Source organism: Siphateles boraxobius, unplaced genomic scaffold (genome assembly GCF_051911475.1).
Source record: "Siphateles boraxobius isolate OS27281-9 unplaced genomic scaffold, OSU_SipBor_1 160, whole genome shotgun sequence".
In the NCBI taxonomy this organism is placed as follows: domain Eukaryota; kingdom Metazoa; phylum Chordata; class Actinopteri; order Cypriniformes; family Leuciscidae; genus Siphateles; species Siphateles boraxobius.
In genome coordinates this window covers 1,520,001-1,530,000 of record NW_027508767.1, presented here as the reverse complement: position 1 = coordinate 1,530,000, position 10,000 = coordinate 1,520,001, and the positions used below count along the sequence as shown (strand labels likewise).

At 38.0% G+C, this 10,000-nt stretch overlaps 8 non-coding genes across 8 annotated transcripts in view; all 8 read right to left on the bottom strand.

Moving 5' to 3' along the window:
* The window catches only part of LOC143739829 (5S ribosomal RNA), a 119-nt gene extending 8 nt beyond the window's left edge, over positions 1–111 (bottom strand). Inside the window, exon 1 of the ribosomal RNA XR_013204546.1 lies at positions 1–111. This exon is cut by the window's left edge and continues 8 nt beyond it. This is a non-coding gene — a ribosomal RNA (5S ribosomal RNA).
* Positions 112–601: 490 nt separating this feature from the next.
* On the bottom strand, positions 602–720 carry LOC143739817 (5S ribosomal RNA). Its single transcript, XR_013204535.1, has one exon. It is a non-coding gene; the product is annotated as a 5S ribosomal RNA (ribosomal RNA).
* A 282-nt stretch (positions 721–1,002) lies between these two features.
* Positions 1,003–1,121, bottom strand: LOC143739806 (5S ribosomal RNA). Its single transcript, XR_013204524.1, has one exon. It is a non-coding gene; the product is annotated as a 5S ribosomal RNA (ribosomal RNA).
* Positions 1,122–1,604: 483 nt separating this feature from the next.
* On the bottom strand, positions 1,605–1,723 carry LOC143739794 (5S ribosomal RNA). The gene has a single exon (XR_013204513.1). It is a non-coding gene; the product is annotated as a 5S ribosomal RNA (ribosomal RNA).
* A 482-nt stretch (positions 1,724–2,205) lies between these two features.
* On the bottom strand, positions 2,206–2,324 carry LOC143739782 (5S ribosomal RNA). Its single transcript, XR_013204502.1, has one exon. It is a non-coding gene; the product is annotated as a 5S ribosomal RNA (ribosomal RNA).
* Positions 2,325–2,815: 491 nt separating this feature from the next.
* On the bottom strand, positions 2,816–2,934 carry LOC143739770 (5S ribosomal RNA). Its single transcript, XR_013204491.1, has one exon. It is a non-coding gene; the product is annotated as a 5S ribosomal RNA (ribosomal RNA).
* Positions 2,935–3,209: 275 nt separating this feature from the next.
* LOC143739759 (5S ribosomal RNA) lies at positions 3,210–3,328 on the bottom strand. Its single transcript, XR_013204480.1, has one exon. It is a non-coding gene; the product is annotated as a 5S ribosomal RNA (ribosomal RNA).
* A 6,292-nt stretch (positions 3,329–9,620) lies between these two features.
* LOC143739748 (5S ribosomal RNA) lies at positions 9,621–9,739 on the bottom strand. Its single transcript, XR_013204469.1, has one exon. It is a non-coding gene; the product is annotated as a 5S ribosomal RNA (ribosomal RNA).
* Between the last annotated feature and the right edge of the window lie 261 nt (positions 9,740–10,000).

Here is a 10,000-nt window from a genome sequence, read left to right as displayed (position 1 = left end):
GCACCTGGTATTCCCAGGCGGTCTCCCATCCAAGTACTAACCAGGCCCGACCCTGCTTAGCTTCCGAGATCAGACGAGATCGGGCGTGACCAAGGTGGTATGGCCGTAAGCGAAAACTGCTGCCAAAATTGGGCAATTTAAAAGGTTAGACCATTAATGAAGAAAACTAAGAAGAACTTTTGAAAAAACTCAAACTCTTTCATGCTCTCTGAAGAATCTCAGAGACTTTTAAAGGCTTTCTGAAGAAGCTCAGTGAGTCTTTTTTTTTAAACTAAGAAGAACTTTTGAAAAAACTCAAACTCTTTCATGCTCTCTGAAGAATCTCAGAGACTTTTAAAGGCTTTCTGCAGAAGCTCAGTGAGTCTTTTTTTTAAACTAAGAAGAACTTTTGAAAAAACTCAAACTCTTTCATGCTCTCTGAAGAATCTCAGAGACTTTTAAAGGCTTTCTGAAGAAGCTCAGTGAGTCTTTTTTTAAAGTAAGAAGAACTTTTGAAAAAACTCAAACTCTTTCATGCTCTCTGAAGAATCTCAGAGACTTTTAAAGGCTTTCTGAAGAAGCTCAGGGACTCTTTTTTTTTTTTTTTTTTTTAAATCAAAAAAGCTTACAGCACCTGGTATTCCCAGGCGGTCTCCCATCCAAGTACTAACCAGGCCCGACCCTGCTTAGCTTCCGAGATCAGACGAGATCGGGCGTGACCAAGGTGGTATGGCCGTAAGCGAAAACTGCTGCCAAAATTGGGCAATTTAAAAGGTTAGACCATTAATGAAGAAAACTAAGAAGAACTTTTGAAAAAACTCAAACTCTTTCATGCTCTCTGAAGAATCTCAGAGACTTTTAAAGGCTTTCTGAAGAAGCTCAGTGAGTCTTTTTTTTAAAGTAAGAAGAACTTTTGAAAAAACTCAAACTCTTTCATGCTCTCTGAAGAATCTCAGAGACTTTTAAAGGCTTTCTGAAGAAGCTCAGGGACTCTTTTTTTTTTTTTTTTTTTTAAATCAAAAAAGCTTACAGCACCTGGTATTCCCAGGCGGTCTCCCATCCAAGTACTAACCAGGCCCGACCCTGCTTAGCTTCCGAGATCAGACGAGATCGGGCGTGACCAAGGTGGTATGGCCGTAAGCGAAAACTGCTGCCAAAATTGGGCAATTTAAAAGGTTAGACCATTAATGAAGAAAACTAAGAAGAACTTTTGAAAAAACTCAAACTCTTTCATGCTCTCTGAAGAATCTCAGAGACTTTTAAAGGCTTTCTGAAGAAGCTCAGTGAGTCTTTTTTTTAAAGTAAGAAGAACTTTTGAAAAAACTCAAACTCTTTCATGCTCTCTGAAGAATCTCAGAGACTTTTAAAGGCTTTCTGAAGAAGCTCAGTGAGTCTTTTTTTTTAACTAAGAAGAACTTTTGAAAAAACTCAAACTCTTTCATGCTCTCTGAAGAATCTCAGAGACTTTTAAAGGCTTTCTGCAGAAGCTCAGTGAGTCTTTTTTTTTAAACTAAGAAGAACTTTTGAAAAAACTCAAACTCTTTCATGCTCTCTGAAGAATCTCAGAGACTTTTAAAGGCTTTCTGAAGAAGCTCAGGGACTCTTTTTTTTTTTTAAATCAAAAAAGCTTACAGCACCTGGTATTCCCAGGCGGTCTCCCATCCAAGTACTAACCAGGCCCGACCCTGCTTAGCTTCCGAGATCAGACGAGATCGGGCGTGACCAAGGTGGTATGGCCGTAAGCGAAAACTGCTGCCAAAATTGGGCCATTTAAAAGGTTAGACCATTAATGAAGAAAACTAAGAAGAACTTTTGAAAAAACTCAAACTCTTTCAACCTCTCTGAAGAATCTCAGAGACTTTTAAAGGCTTTCTGAAGAAGCTCAGTGAGTCTTTTTTTTAAACTAAGAAGAACTTTTGAAAAAACTCAAACTCTTTCATGCTCTCTGAAGAATCTCAGAGACTTTTAAAGGCTTTCTGAAGAAGCTCAGGGACTCTTTTTTTTAAACTAAGAAGAACTTTTGAAAAAACTCAAACTCTTTCATGCTCTCTGAAGAATCTCAGAGACTTTTAAAGGCTTTCTGAAGAAGCTCAGTGAGTCTTTTTTTTAAAGTAAAAAGAACTTTTGAAAAAACTCAAACTCTTTCATGCTCTCTGAAGAATCTCAGAGACTTTTAAAGGCTTTCTGAAGAAGCTCATGGACTCTTTTTTTTTTTTAAATCAAAAAAGCTTACAGCACCTGGTATTCCCAGGCGGTCTCCCATCCAAGTACTAACCAGGCCCGACCCTGCTTAGCTTCCGAGATCAGACGAGATCGGGCGTGACCAAGGTGGTATGGCCGTAAGCGAAAACTGCTGCCAAAATTGGGCAATTTAAAAGGTTAGACCATTAATGAAGAAAACTAAGAAGAACTTTTGAAAAAACTCAAACTCTTTCATGCTCTCTGAAGAATCTCAGAGACTTTTAAAGGCTTTCTGAAGAAGCTCAGTGAGTCTTTTTTTTTAACTAAGAAGAACTTTTGAAAAAACTCAAACTCTTTCATGCTCTCTGAAGAATCTCAGAGACTTTTAAAGGCTTTCTGCAGAAGCTCAGTGAGTCTTTTTTTTTAAACTAAGAAGAACTTTTGAAAAAACTCAAACTCTTTCATGCTCTCTGAAGAATCTCAGAGACTTTTAAAGGCTTTCTGAAGAAGCTCAGGGACTCTTTTTTTTAAAGTAAGAAGAACTTTTGAAAAAACTCAAACTCTTTCATGCTCTCTGAAGAATCTCAGAGACTTTTAAAGGCTTTCTGAAGAAGCTCAGGGACTCTTTTTTTTTTTTTTTTTTTTAAATCAAAAAAGCTTACAGCACCTGGTATTCCCAGGCGGTCTCCCATCCAAGTACTAACCAGGCCCGACCCTGCTTAGCTTCCGAGATCAGACGAGATCGGGCGTGACCAAGGTGGTATGGCCGTAAGCGAAAACTGCTGCCAAAATTGGGCAATTTAAAAGGTTAGACCATTAATGAAGAAAACTAAGAAGAACTTTTGAAAAAACTCAAACTCTTTCATGCTCTCTGAAGAATCTCAGAGACTTTTAAAGGCTTTCTGAAGAAGCTCAGTGAGTCTTTTTTTTAAAGTAAGAAGAACTTTTGAAAAAACTCAAACTCTTTCATGCTCTCTGAAGAATCTCAGAGACTTTTAAAGGCTTTCTGAAGAAGCTCAGGGACTCTTTTTTTTTTTTTAAATCAAAAAAGCTTACAGCACCTGGTATTCCCAGGCGGTCTCCCATCCAAGTACTAACCAGGCCCGACCCTGCTTAGCTTCCGAGATCAGACGAGATCGGGCGTGACCAAGGTGGTATGGCCGTAAGCGAAAACTGCTGCCAAAATTGGGCAATTTAAAAGGTTAGACCATTAATGAAGAAAACTAAGAAGAACTTTTGAAAAAACTCAAACTCTTTCATGCTCTCTGAAGAATCTCAGAGACTTTTAAAGGCTTTCTGAAGAAGCTCAGTGAGTCTTTTTTTTTAAACTAAGAAGAACTTTTGAAAAAACTCAAACTCTTTCATGCTCTCTGAAGAATCTCAGAGACTTTTAAAGGCTTTCTGCAGAAGCTCAGTGAGTCTTTTTTTTAAACTAAGAAGAACTTTTGAAAAAACTCAAACTCTTTCATGCTCTCTGAAGAATCTCAGAGACTTTTAAAGGCTTTCTGAAGAAGCTCAGTGAGTCTTTTTTTAAAGTAAGAAGAACTTTTGAAAAAACTCAAACTCTTTCATGCTCTCTGAAGAATCTCAGAGACTTTTAAAGGCTTTCTGAAGAAGCTCAGGGACTCTTTTTTTTTTTTTTTTTTTTAAATCAAAAAAGCTTACAGCACCTGGTATTCCCAGGCGGTCTCCCATCCAAGTACTAACCAGGCCCGACCCTGCTTAGCTTCCGAGATCAGACGAGATCGGGCGTGACTTTTTTTTTTTTTTTTTTTTATTATCAAAAAGTACAAAAATAATATTTACAAAACAACAATTCCTCAAAATCAAACCTTCATACCTATAACATTTTCAATCAGGCATCAAACACATACGTCTTTAGAAACAAACTACAAGCCTTTCAAAAAAAAAAAAAAAAAAAAAAAAAAAAAAACTAAAACAAAGTATAACATCAACATTTTTCCCAACCCATCAAAATTCATATTAATCAAACTTCATACATAACCCTTTTCTCTCTTCTATACTAATCAGCTCATTCCCTTCCACAAACGCCATTTCAAATTCCTCTTTTGGTAAATATTTCCACATCAAATACACATTTTCCCTTAAAATTGATTTGAACATTGTCATTACATCCACTTTTTTCTTTTCATAATATGCCATATTCCTCCTCACCCATATCGCATATCTTGCATTACTTAATACTATGTTCCATAAATTCACCTTCCTATCCTTTTTATTCACATTTATCCCAAACAAGAACAACTTTCTCCATTCATCCCCTGTCTCATCTTTTCCCAATCCTTTTTTCACCAACGCTTTAATTTTTGTATGAAATGCTTCCAGTTCTTTACAGTCAAAAAAAATGTGCATCAATGTTTCTGGCTCTATCCCACATACATCACATTCTCTTTTTACATTTCTGTTCATTTGGTGAATCACCACCTTTGTATAGACTCTGTTATGTCTTAATTTAAAGTCCAGGTTTTCACAGTTCAGTCCATTATATTTCACATTTAAATTAGTCCAGATCACCTTTACATTCATTCCAGGGAATACCCTTGGCCACACTACCTCCGATGCAGGCGTCTTGATTTCCTTTTTCACCAACATCTTATAGACTGTTTTCACATTTAACTGACACAGAAACCTTTTTTCTTTTTTATCCATAACATACATTTCAGGGAACCCCCAATCTCCTACTTTCACAGTCTCTCTCTCAATCTTTTGCACCCACCTTTCCGGAATGCTTGTTTTAATGTTTTCACATTCACAGTCCACTTTAGATTTCTCAATTTCATCATCCCATCCCACCACACAATCATATACAGCCCTATTTGGCAAAAAACCTGTAACATACTCATATGCCATGTCTTTCACCTTTCTCACTCCCGCTCTCATAAACAATTTATTATACAGCGTTTTCCCTCCCCTCTTAATTTTTGTGTTCAGAAACAACGGCTGGTTAAGCACCTGATTTATGTTATCACATTCATAATCCACTTTATCCAAAAATTCAGCCCAGGCACTAAAAACCTCTTGATAAAACAATGGCATTTTTGCAGTCATAGGTTTTTTAAAGGCCATAAACAATCCTTCTTCACCACATCCTCCACCCTCATTTAAAAAACTCCTCATATACCCCTTCCACCCATACTCTACTTTGTCACACACATACTTTTTTATTGTTTTAACTCTTATTGCCTTCCTCTTTACCTCTAAGTCTACCATCCTCAGACCTCCCTCCTTATAATCAGCAATCAATGTTTTTGTTGATATCTTAATACCTTTACCTCCCCAGACAAAAGCAATCACAGCCTCCTTTATCTCATTCAAGACCCAGTCCGGCAAATCAATTGCTCCCATCACATAATTACACTTCGTAAATATTAATGAATTTGCCACAACCACTTTTCCTCTTAATCTCAGATCTCTTAACCTCCAAAAATTTAGCACTTGTTTAATTTTGTTTAAAACTCCTGTCCATGTAGCATCTCTAGCCTCTTTCGCATTCCCCCCTACACACACTCCTAAAATCTTTAAATAATCTTTTGTTATTTTAAAAGGAACATCTAACCCTTCTAAATCTACCCCTCCTCCTAAACTCATTATTTCTGACTTGTCAACATTTATCTTAGCACCTGAGGCTTTTCCATACATTTCCATCTGCATTTTTATTCTCCTCACACTCTCCATATCCCTGACTGTAAAGGTTGTATCATCCGCATACTGGTGAATTACACTTACTCCCCCGTATGGTATTTGAATACCTCTTATGCCTTTATCCCTTTTAATCAGAGAAGCCAGTGGCTCCGCTATTATTGAATATAACAAAGCTGATAATGGGCACCCTTGTCTAACTGACCTTTCTAAAGGAAAGGAATCAGTTAAAACCCCATTAATTTTAACACAGCTTCTAGCATTTTCATATATTAACTTTATCCACTTTCTTATTTTATCTCCGAAACCATATTTTGCCAATGTCTGTTCAATAAAACTATGCTCTACCCTATCAAATGCTTTGTTTAAATCCACTGATAAAACCAACCCCCCCTTCCCATCTTTCCCCATGCTATCTACTACATCTCTTATTGTACATATAGTATCCACAATATCTCTCCCCTTTATACTATATGCCTGACTTGGTGCCACAATACTCCCTACCACCTGCTTCATTCTATTCGCTATAACTTTTGTTAAAATTTTATAATCCGAATTCAATAAACTCAAAGGCCTATAATTTTCCAGCTTCATCGGGCTCCCTTTATTCTTATATAAGATTGTTATCATTCCTAAACACATAGATTTCGGCATTTCCGACCTCTCTTCCATATCTTTATACACCTTTAGCAGCAATGGTGCTAAGGTGTCTATAAAAGTTTTGTAAAACTCATGAGTTAAACCATCCGAACCCGGGCTTTTATTCTTTTTTGTCTGATTTATAGCACATTTTATTTCTTCAATCCCTATATCCCCCTCACACATACTCTTCTCATCTTCACCTAACTTCACATTCACAGCACTCAAAACTTCATCCACACACTCTTGCTTTACACCCTCTTTCTTAAATAATTCCCTATAAAAACCCTCCACTTCTTCTAATATCCCCACAAAATCATTAACTTTATCACCATTCTTATTTTCCAACTCTACTATCTGCTTTCTACTCTGCTTTTTATTTTCTAAATTGAGGAAGAATTTTGTACTCCTTTCTCCCTCCAAAGCATATTGAGCTCTACTCCTTATTATTACTCCTTTACTTTTCTCTTTCTCATACTCTTCTAATTCTGTTTTTAACTTCAAATAGCTTTCCTCACCATACCCTGGACTGTTTTCTATTTTTTCCGCTTCCAAATTTAATCTATTTTCTAATGCTTCTGCTTTACTTCTCCTCATAAAATTCCTTTGTTTTGAATACCTAATACTTCTTTTTTTTATTTTCTCTTTCATTCCCTCCCACCACTCACATACATTTTCCTCAAACAACGGGTTCTGCATCTCATAATTTATACATTTAAGAATATTTTCTTTATACGCTTCTTCCTTTAACAAATTAGCATTTAAACACCACACTCCACCTCCCTTCTCCTCCCCAATTACACCCACCTTAACTGTCATCACAGCATGATCACTTAAGCTAACAAACTTATACTTCACATTTTTAACATATTTTAACATTTCTCTTTTTGTCAAACACAAATCTATACGACTCTGTTTTAAGCTCCCCAGCACCATTTGTCTTCTCGAAAATTCTCTCCTATATGGATTATCTTCCCTCCACACATCCACTATATCCTCATTCCGCATCCACTCCATTAAAATTTTTCTTGACCCATCAGATTTAAAATTGGCAGTGCTACAAGCATCCAGCCTCGTGCACCACACATTGAAATCACCAACCACTATACACCTCCCTTTATATATTTTCTTCATTTCATTAAAGACTTCTTTTCTGTCCACCTCTATATTTGGTGCATACATGTTTATAATCCTAAACAGTTCATTGCAAAACAAAAACTCAAGTCCTAACAATCTCCCACTTCCATCCTTATATATCTGTTTCACATTTTGTACACTGTCTTTTTTTATCAGCATAGCCACTCCACAGGCTTTTATATTTCCATTACTCACATAAATTTCTCCCTCCCATCTCTTTTTTATATTATCCATTAAGTCCCCTGTCCAGTGTGTCTCTTGTAAGCATATCACATCTGCTTTTAATAGTCTCTTTACCTTCTCGAACTTGTTGAGGTCTCTTAACCCATTACAGTTCAGACACACTATGTGCATAATACCCCACATAGTAATAATCAAAAGTTTTAAAAGATTTTTACCCATTCAAATTAAACCGTGCTCTTACTTTCTGCATCATGCGTTTCTGCTATTTTCTTCTTTCTTTTCTTTGTCATACTCTTCTCCTCACTCAGGTCCATATCCTCCTCCACGCTTGACACAGGATTCTCTGGCATTTCTTTCTCCTTTCTTCCCCCCTCGTTCTTCTTCACTCTTTTTTCCTCACAATGCTTTCCTCCTTGACTTTTGACATCGTCTCCTTCTTCACTACCACTTTCTTCCATCTTTCCTTCTCCATCTTCACACACCAGACCTCGAGGAACCATCTCTTTACTTATTGCGTCCCCTCTCTTCACTCCATCTCTCATCCTCCGTCCCGAGCGCCTCTCCTCTTGGCTGCTCCTACTCTCCATGTCCTCCGTTCTTTCCGCTCCCTCTTCCTCTGCCCCAGAGCTTTGACCGACGTCTCCTTCTGCGCTTCCATCCTCACCTCCTTCTCTTTCCTCCACCTCATACCGATCTGATATATTCTCCTCATTGCACTCCTCTTCCATCACTGTCGGCGTTTCACACATGCATCGTCCTGGCCGCAATCCACACTCGCCACAATTCTCTTCTTTGCACTCTCTTGCATAATGTCCTTGTGTGCCACATCTGAAACACCTAAAATTCGGGCAGTCTCTAACAACATGCCCCGGTTGTATGCAGAGACGGCAAACCTTCACTTGTCTATCATGTATAACTCTAAAATGTTCTGTGCCGCCAAGAGTCTCAAATTTTGTCGAATAAGGCAACGATTTGACTTCATTATTGAACTTCACTTTTAAAAACCTTGTCCCATCCGCAATGTCCGTTCCCGGCCACACTCTCCTCTTGATTTTAGATGCCGCTGTTACTCCCCATTCATTTAGCTTGTTCAGAATTTCTTCATCTAAAATGTACATGGGCAGTCCTAAAAAAGAAACAACCACCTCCATGCAATCCACCTCTTTTACCATCACCCGGCTGTTTCTGATCTTCAAGCCATCTAGAATTTTTTCCTTTGCCTTCGCATCCTCCATCGTCAACTCGTACTCCTTTGGAGTTTTATATCTGCATCCAATAACTCCTCCGCATTCTTCCTTCACTCTCTTCAAAAGTTCCATCATTGTGATTCTTTCTTCACCCTCTATCTCCACCGGCACCGTCAGCTCCTTGCCATAGTTGCGCTCTTCACTTCTCATGCTCCACATGCTTCGACCTCTTCCCGTCTCCTTTTGTCCATCCATTTCTCCTTTTCTGCTTCTGAAAGTATCTATCCCCAAACAGCAAAAGCTGTTTGAGGATTAAATTACTCCAAAATGCACGCTCTCCTTTCAAACACTTGGTCTTAATAGTTTGAAAAAAAAGAAATCCTTCGTCCAACCCAAACAAACACACTCACTTCTCACTACTTCACTCGCAATACCACTTCCTGTCTCCACCAGAGGGCGTGACCAAGGTGGTATGGCCGTAAGCGAAAACTGCTGCCAAAATTGGGCAATTTAAAAGGTTAGACCATTAATGAAGAAAACTAAGAAGAACTTTTGAAAAAACTCAAACTCTTTCATGCTCTCTGAAGAATCTCAGAGACTTTTAAAGGCTTTCTGAAGAAGCTCAGGGACTCTTTTTTTTTTTTAAATCAAAAAAGCTTACAGCACCTGGTATTCCCAGGCGGTCTCCCATCCAAGTACTAACCAGGCCCGACCCTGCTTAGCTTCCGAGATCAGACGAGATCGGGCGTGACCAAGGTGGTATGGCCGTAAGCGAAAACTGCTGCCAAAATTGGGCCATTTAAAAGGTTAGACCATTAATGAAGAAAACTAAGAAGAACTTTTGAAAAAACTCAAACTCTTTCAACCTCTCTGAAGAATCTCAGAGACTTTTAAAGGCTTTCTGAAGAAGCTCAGTGAGTCTTTTTTTTAAACTAAGAAGAACTTTTGAAAAAACTCAAACTCTTTCATGCTCTCTGAAGAATCTCAGAGACTTTTAAAGGCTTTCTGAAGAAGCTCAGGGACTCTTTTTTTTA